General features: G+C 38.0%; 1 protein-coding gene across 7 annotated transcripts in view; it reads left to right on the plus strand.

The window, feature by feature from the left end:
- RTN4 (reticulon 4) overlaps positions 1 to 8390 on the plus strand; it is a 68386-nt gene that overhangs the window by 18349 nt on the left and 41647 nt on the right. The gene's annotated exons all lie outside the window — the stretch shown is intronic.

Here is an 8390-nt window from a genome sequence, read left to right on the forward strand (position 1 = left end):
AGGGCGCCCGAACGGCAGCGCGCGGCGCGGCCTGCGGCAGCGAGGCGGGCGCGCCCGCCCTTCTCTTCCCCCTCCCGCGGGCGTCCGGGATGCCGAGACGCCCTGCGTCGCGGACGTGCCGCGGCCCTGCGGAGAGGGGATGGGGGGGTGCAAATGCTCCTAATCTCTTGTCGCTTCAAATAAATCGCCTTCCTGGGAGGGGTGAGGGATTAAGGAACAGAGCTCCCTCCTTTCTGAACGGAGGGCATGCAGCCAGRCGAAAGGCGCCTCGATGGGCGGCCCTCCGGGCGGGCCTGGCAAGGCGTGCGGCCCTGCTGTGTGTACGCCTTTGCGGTAACGCTCCTCTGCTTCGCACAGCGAGTCCCGCAGAGTGAAAGTGTAAACGAGTAAAGTACGTATGCGAGCACAAAAGGCATACGGAAGGCACGTTGCTGTAGGTGTGGTAGTACTGGAAAACGTGTCAGTGTTGCATTGTGCGTATGCCCCTCCGCTTGAGCTCCTGGACAGTCACAGGTAGCCACAGCTGTGGCTTGGGGCTGTGTGAAGAGAGCACCTCCACTAACAAACTGGTGTACTAGAATGCGTGCTACCCACCGAGCAAATTTCAGCATTGCTGAAATACCAAAATGGTGTTTGCAGGGTGTCTAAATCCAAGGGCTGACCAGGGATGACTGATTTGTGGTATGCTGGTTGCAGTTGTACCTTGGTTCCACTTGCATTTAGTTTAAAGTATGAGAACTAACCTTAGATGATTAAGATAATGAAAATGAGCAATTCAAGGTGCTTTCTTGTGATGAAAGTAGTTTCTTATCTTAATTGCTATTGTCTTACTGGTGCATTGCATCTATTTTAAAGATGCAGGATTTCCATAATGACTTGATATTAAGGTATGAATAAAAGCAATACTTATGGTTTAATTAAAAAAAGCCTGCAACACAATAAAGTCTTTGTTAAACATGGATTAAATCTTGTTTTCTGGGAGTTTTCACAGTGCATTTGTGTATGTGGGAGGACCTCATAGTTATACTGTTTCCTTTCAGGAGGTCTGAATGCTACTGTTTTGCTACCTCTAATGTAACAGTATGCTGAGGAGATTTTTTTTTCATCTCCACCCTTTGGAGGGCATATAATCATACAAACTTGCAGAAGATTTATGAGGAGGGATAATACATGATAGGTGAATAGAATTTTTTCTGGATAAATGGCTTGGGTGGAGCTGTGGAAAGTTTGAGCAGAATGGAATGAAGGAACAGGATCAATCAAATCTTGCTGTTACTTTGAAAAGTAGGGATAAAGGAATGATATCTAGAGCTTTCTTTCTTTTTTTCTTTTTTTTTCCTCCCTACTCTGTGATCGCAGAAAGGGAAGGCAAGGAGCAAAATATTTCCTGAAATATTTCTTCTTTGTAAGAATAGATAGTGATGAAGACTTATTTCAAGTGTATGAGAGCTGGGTAGTGTTGTTGAGAAGTGTGGTAAAAGACTTAATTGGAGGGGACAGAATTCATCAGCAATGATTAACTTAGAGCTTGGTCTTTGGGAGGCATGACTTCCAGAGATGGCGTGATGACACAGCTATGATGCTTGTCTAATGATTGGTTAGGACATAATAGGGCTATGTTTTAAATGAAAACAAACTGTGTGACAAAAGTGTTGTCTAGACATGTCATGAATACTTTGAACCTTTGAACCCCTCAGATGGAGGAGTATTTTGTGTGTTAAGTATGTTGGGTATCCATTAAAGAATCTCAAAAAAAAAAAAAAAAGCTGATGTTTAAGTTTCATCACCAACTACCTAACTACCTAGGTGTAAAACCATCTCAATCAAAATATTTAATTGACTTCAAACTAGTTCAATTCCAGTGTTCCTGTGAAAGTGACAACATTAAATTGTAGCCACCCTTGCACAAGCCCCAGACATCAGAACGGGTAGTCATCTGTGATGCTTCCTTTTCTTAGGGTTATGGCTTTATTTACTTTCAGCTCTGTTATATGGATTTAAGGTATAAGTAAGAAATTTAGTTCATAATTTAGAAAATATTCCCTTCATACTTAGAATTTCAGACTTTGATCTAGTGAGGTTTCCAGTCTAAATAACTTGGAAATTGTATTTCAAACATGGAGAAAGTAGTATTGCCTGTAATGAGTATGTGAACAATAGCAAGAATTCTTTTATCTACAACAGTAGGCCATGGTGCTGCTTTTTTAGCAGTGCAACAATAGAGAAAATACATGASCTAGTTTATGTCCCATTGAAATGTATTATTTATGTATATAGTGCTGTTTTAAAACCTAGCTGATCCTCAGTTACAGATATGTAGATATTTATAAATATTCAGCATCACTGTTATAAGAGATTGTGACATAATTATATGCTATGCAAGTCTGTGGCTGTACATCAGCAGGCTACCTTCTTAAGAGCTAATATAAATATTTGCAGGAGAAGAAAATGAGCAAGATGACTGCAGTAAAACTTCTACTCTCCTGAATACTTTTTAGGTTGCTCACTGTTACATGGGAAGCAATGTTACAGAAATGTTTATGAAATGATAGTTGAAATTGAATTTTTCTTGTTGAGAGTTTACTGTTTAAATCTTTTGATTACCTAAATTTATATGAGATGCAAAGAAAAGTATATTCAAGGTAGTCGATCGTGGTAAAAATAATACATACCTTTTTTTCCTGGCTATGCAAAGGAAAACTAACCAGTAAACTGTAATGAGAAGATACTACTTTCTGTCTTTAAAGGCTTAGATCCTAGCAGCACATAGTGGTGCTTGCAAAGGCAGGTTTTATATCATTTTATTCAAAGAGGTTCTTGTAATCTGAAATTAAGCTATGCATTTACAACCAAACAGGCTGGTCATACAGAGTGACAGACTAACATATGCAATGAATGGAGATGTCTCCTTGTGTCAGTTGCCTGTAACTCAACCACAATTTAGTATGCACACAATAATGCTGAAGGCTGAGTTTATTAATATAGTCTTGTTTTTCATTTAGTTTTATAGTGCATGGTATTAATTCATCAACGTGCAGGAGAGATTTCAAACAGTTTGTTTACGTGCAAGATCATGTCAAGCAAAGGTCAGCAGGAATGCCATTCACAGCTCCAAGCTATACCAGGAGCCACCAGCTATTTTGTGGTAGAGATCTTCCCCAGCAGGCTGACTCCACCTGCAGCAGGTGATGGTGAAATGCAGTGATCTATACTTGTTTCTTTTCACTACATGGGATGTACCTTTTATCCTGCAGTAGAAATATTTGCTTGCTGAGATCCTGTAATTTTGCATTCTATCCAAATTCTAAAGCAGCATGTATATATATATTTTTTTGTCTTACTGAGTTTCCTGTGTGCTACCAGGAATACACAGAATCATATTGAGAAGATGAGTGGATTTTAAGGACAGAATGCAGCRTGATTTGAAAATACGTGGCTGTCCTAGAATATTACCACTCGTCACTTTCATTTAYATCCTTCAGTAATTAAAACATATTCCTGTTGATCTTCAGTGTTATGTCCCTCTCCCCTTTCTTCCCACCAYTGTTGCCAATGTCTTAGTAGAACTACAAAGGAGGTTATTAGCTACATACATCCAAGCTAGAATGTGACTTTGTTCTATCGCTTGTTGTCCCTTACAATTTCACATGGAGGAGATCAGCAACCAGCAATCTGACTCATTCAGTAAAGCTAGTATCTTCACTTTCCTCTTGTGTACCCATATGTAGGTGACTATTCAGTAAGAGATCTTTCCTTGTTTGGTTTTTTTATTGTTATGTGCATGTACATTGTCTGGCACAGCAGGACCTACTTCTATAATTCAACTACTRTAAGATATTCTAAAGGCAAAAAGCTAATTCTTCTATTAACCAGAAGCATGTGTGAGGATAGTCCTGCTGAGTTCAACAGTACATGTGCTTGGTATGTATTCCATGATTTGCTTTCCAGGATGAAACCACATAGTTTGCACCTACCATACAATACAGTCCTCAGGGAAGTTTTAAATTGCATTGAGAGTTTCTCCCTTGGAGAACAAATCCTACAAATGAGAAGTTTGGAGACAGCAAAGAACTATCGGTTGTTTRTTTWTATTTATTTATTTTCCTCTTCCTCCRTATATTTAAGAAAGGAAGTTTGCAGCATGTCTACAAAGTGACAGATCTCTTGGCCATACTGTTACATAATTGCTGATGAATGCTGAACTTCTGTTACCTTGTTGGATGACCACCACCACTCTTGCACGTCAGTCAAGGGCAATGTTCAAGACTCCTGGTCAGCAGTGTTCAGCAGTTAGTACAAAGTTGCTAGGCAAGCGTCAAGTTCTTTTGCAACAGTTGATCTACAGATGGCTTAGAGATGACTGGAAGTTGGRACATAAAGGCCTATGGTCATGAAACTCTAGCTGTGCAGCTCAGAGGAGAGAAATATACTGTGATTGTTAACAACTGGCCTGGTGGGGAGAAAAAAAAATCTTAAAAGTAGAACTGGTACTGAAAAATCTGATTTCTGAGCAGCTCACAGTTGCATCTGGTATTTCAGTAATTTGCCATGCATTTTCCTAGTATAACTTTTGAGTTGGTGTATTGTGAGAAATTAATTTTCATAGTTTTTCTTCTTTCTCTGGTGCCCAGTATGGGGAGGATGCTGGTTTTGGAGAATATTCAGTTTGAGAGCTTGGCAACTTAGAGGAAGTTGCGCAGCCCTCATGCGCTTAACTCTGCTGACCAATTTTTCCATGCTACTGGTATCCAGAGGTAGGATGCTTGGAGGATATGCTTGATACTGGCAAGACGAAAGGAGATGCAAGAGTGCTGTAGGTCTTTGTATCTGGCTGCTGCAGGTGCTCCTGGCTGTGTCCAGTTTCCAAAATCCTGTGATAGATTTCTTCACTGAAATTCCTCTTGCAGACAAACTGTAATTACTCAAGGCAGAAGTTTGTATGTGCTGTGCTGGCTTTCACAGTGGGGATTTTTTGTTATTTATCTTGTTTTTGAAGAATGCAACATCATAAAATTTGCTATTCTAAGCACTAGCAGTGTGAAGCATTCCTGCTARTTTTGGTCTTCAAATGTAGGACGATTTATTTATCATTTTGTGTTCCTCTCTTCAGGTTTGTCTAGAGGAATGCTCAATTTCACAATAGATGTTTAATTTACAYCTCTAGGAGCCTGTTTAACACAAGTAATACTAGATCAAAGTTATGTGATCTGTTCTTCAGATAGCTACCATTCCCAGTTGCTTGCCACCAGACTGGAGCAGAGGTAGCAGCTTCATCTGCCTGTCCTGATGTCTGTTTGGCCRCACCCTCCTGCTTGGTTGTTCCCTTCAGATTAGTTTGACCTTAGAGTGCAGAGAAGGTATTAGAAAAACAAAGACCAGTTAACCTATAGCTTGAGGCAAATCTTAGTGTACTTGAGTTATATGTTTCTTTGTTTTCTGTTAAAACAATATTTTGAATGAAATAGGCTTATTTCTCTCTTTTTTCTTTTGAGTTAGCATGTTACTATAGTAACCGTTAAATTTAGATACAAAAATTAGCAATGCTTAGTTCACTTATCTGAAAATGTTCCTTAGGTTCTGGATCTTTCAGAAGCAAGGAGATACTCCCTGCTCTTCTGCTAGCTAGAAAACAAAGCAACATGTGTAGCCTACAGATAAATTCCTGTCCTGAGGTATTCAGAAGTGCTTAAGTGCAAAGCAGAAAAAGAAGTCATTTAACTATCAAGCTGCATTAGAAATGAAAGAAACAAGCTCTCACTGCCAATGGAAAAATAAAGGACTGAGAGACTTGTTCTAAGTAGAACAGACAAGTAGGTTTTCRTACTATTATTTCCATATCTGACTTTATTTTCCCCATTATTTTTTTAGTTGCTTTGTTTCTCTATTTATTGCTTTCTAATGTGTAAAGAAGGCATATATTTTTTAWTTTTTTTTTTAACTGACCYTTTCTTTTTTTTCTCTGTGCTAATGGTAAGAATACCAATTTGACCTTCTCTGGTTTTGCTATGAGGCTTGCTTTTTATCCTAGAAGTGTACTATAAACTTTGGCTTGTATCTTTTTAATGAATGGAGCGATCATGTAGAACTTCATCGAATAGGAAGAATGTGTTTGTTAAGACATCTTTAAATAAGACACAAGACTGCAATAAACATAAACATGTTTATATATAACAATAATATATAACAATGTTCTCAGCCTAAGCTTCTGTTTGTCACAGGTCAAAATCTTACTGCTTATCCAGTGATTAGTTTTTCATGACAGTTCTTCTTGAACTATGCTATCCCCTCTTCTTCTGACAGAAGATAAAATTATGTAATGCTTATCCACCTCTGACCTCTGTGTGTGATAAGCAAATGCCATATAAACAGATGAAAGAGCATGTGCAAGGCCTCCAGAAAGCAGGTTGTAGCATGAGAACTGTGAGGAACAGAAAACAAGCTACATCTGGCAGAAAGAAGCATCTTGTGGTGGTGGAAGAAAGATTTTTTCTTTTGATATGTATTCGTGTACCTTGAACACCATTTCTCAAACTGAAGACAATTTCTAGTGCACACTTTTTTAAAAAAGTCTCATCTTTATGACAGGAAAATCAATTTTCTCATGTATGCAAGTTGTATCTAAGTGACAGAAAAATCTTGAAGTGGATAGTTTAAACTTATATTGATGAAAATCTATTGCAGCTCAATAGTGTAGTGCTACTTATGCCTGAGCATCTTTAATGAAGGGGAAGACATCAGGACAGTATGTATGTAATGTTCAGTTTCATTGTAATGTAATGCTCAGTTAAAAGATATTTCTGTATGAATATTAGTGCCCCTAATGAATGCTCAAATATCTGTTTTTTTCCCCCTTTTTTGAAATGAATGCACCTGAAACATCAATTTGTTTTTATTTTACAGATTATACMTTCTTAGGTCAGAGGCTTGTCACACAAGGTAATGTGTTGTGAGTAGATGCTAAAAGAAATCAGCAACATCACCTTCAAAGATTAATTTAGCTAATAAATAAATATTCTGCAATCATAATTTCGTTAATCTAAATATTAATTTATTTAATTGTGGGAAAAGCAGAGAAAATTTGCTTCTGTATGAATCAAAGAAAGGAAATCTTGTGATTGGTACCATCTCTGAAATCAATTGGATTAGGTTAACATAATCATAAGATTTCGTGGCTTTGTAGATCACCTGCTTTTGAATAAGTGTGGATGATACTATTTTATCTTTCTGCTTTTAGCAGTACCAGAATTCAAACTTGTTTTTTACTTCAACATATGGTTAAGGAAAAGTTATGTAAAGTTTTTAGAGGAATGATTTAGTATTTTTTGGTGACAAACATTGCCAAAGAGTGAATACTTATCCTCAAAGCCATGTGCAGTGTTGCAACTGGACACGTGGGTTGGTAGTTGACTTGATTGTTTCTCTCTATTCCATCTTCTTTTTTATTCTGTATATTTTTAAAAAAATCTAAGTTAGTAAATACAAATGTTGAGTTTGTGAATGTCTGCTGTTATTTAAGATCTCTAGTTTCATTCCAAGTCTCACTACTGAATATTTACTTTTAGTTGTGATAGTGCAGTGTTTCATTTTTGTTACCTGACTATAACAAAGAGTTGTTTACCCACTTTCTAATACTTAGTCTGTAGGAAGATGGAATTTTTGTGATTAGACCATTTGATACAATTGGGGAAAAGGACATGAACCCTCAGGGCACAATTAATGCAAGTGATGGTTTTGCTGTGTGTCACTTTCACATAACTTTTGTCCAAAAGCCAAATAGTTTATCTTCATCTTTCAAAGGATTTAACTTTCCATATAGCATCTGTGGATTGCTGGTGTGTGTGTCCTTGTGTTTCTGAGAATTCCTTGTTCTCTTGTGTTACAGTTGACATAAGAATAGCAGAATTTCTCTGGAACTGACCTATGAGACCTTTTTTTCTCTCTCTTTCTTTTGCATTTTTTTYCTCCCTCTTATACACTGAATAACAGAACATGCCTGATAAGAGATACAATGGCACTAGTATTGATGAGGAACTGGTAATAGGAAGTGGCATATAGCCCTATCCTCCAAAAAGCTGCTTGGATCCTGTCCATAGTGTTATTGATCAAAATGGTTGCAAGCATTTAATGGTCTTTTTAAAAATGTTCTTGTAATGGGCACTCATTTTGGCAGTCTGATAATTGTAAGGGAGAGAAGGTTCATGGGGCCAAAATTAAAGCACCTTGCTTGTCCATCTGTTCTTGCTTTGATTTGCAGCTGGGTAGTGCAGGAGAATGGTTCTCTCTATCTCTTGTTGAGCTATAAAGTAAAAAGCATGATGAAATAGCATACCTTACCACTGTTGCTGTACAGTTTGATATCTGCAGTGCTGAGCAATTCACCTCAGTTGTCA

This window comes from Rhea americana, unplaced genomic scaffold, assembly GCF_003343005.1.
Source record: "Rhea americana isolate MKP2758 unplaced genomic scaffold, rheAme1 scaffold_344, whole genome shotgun sequence".
In the NCBI taxonomy this organism is placed as follows: Eukaryota; Metazoa; Chordata; class Aves; order Rheiformes; family Rheidae; genus Rhea; species Rhea americana.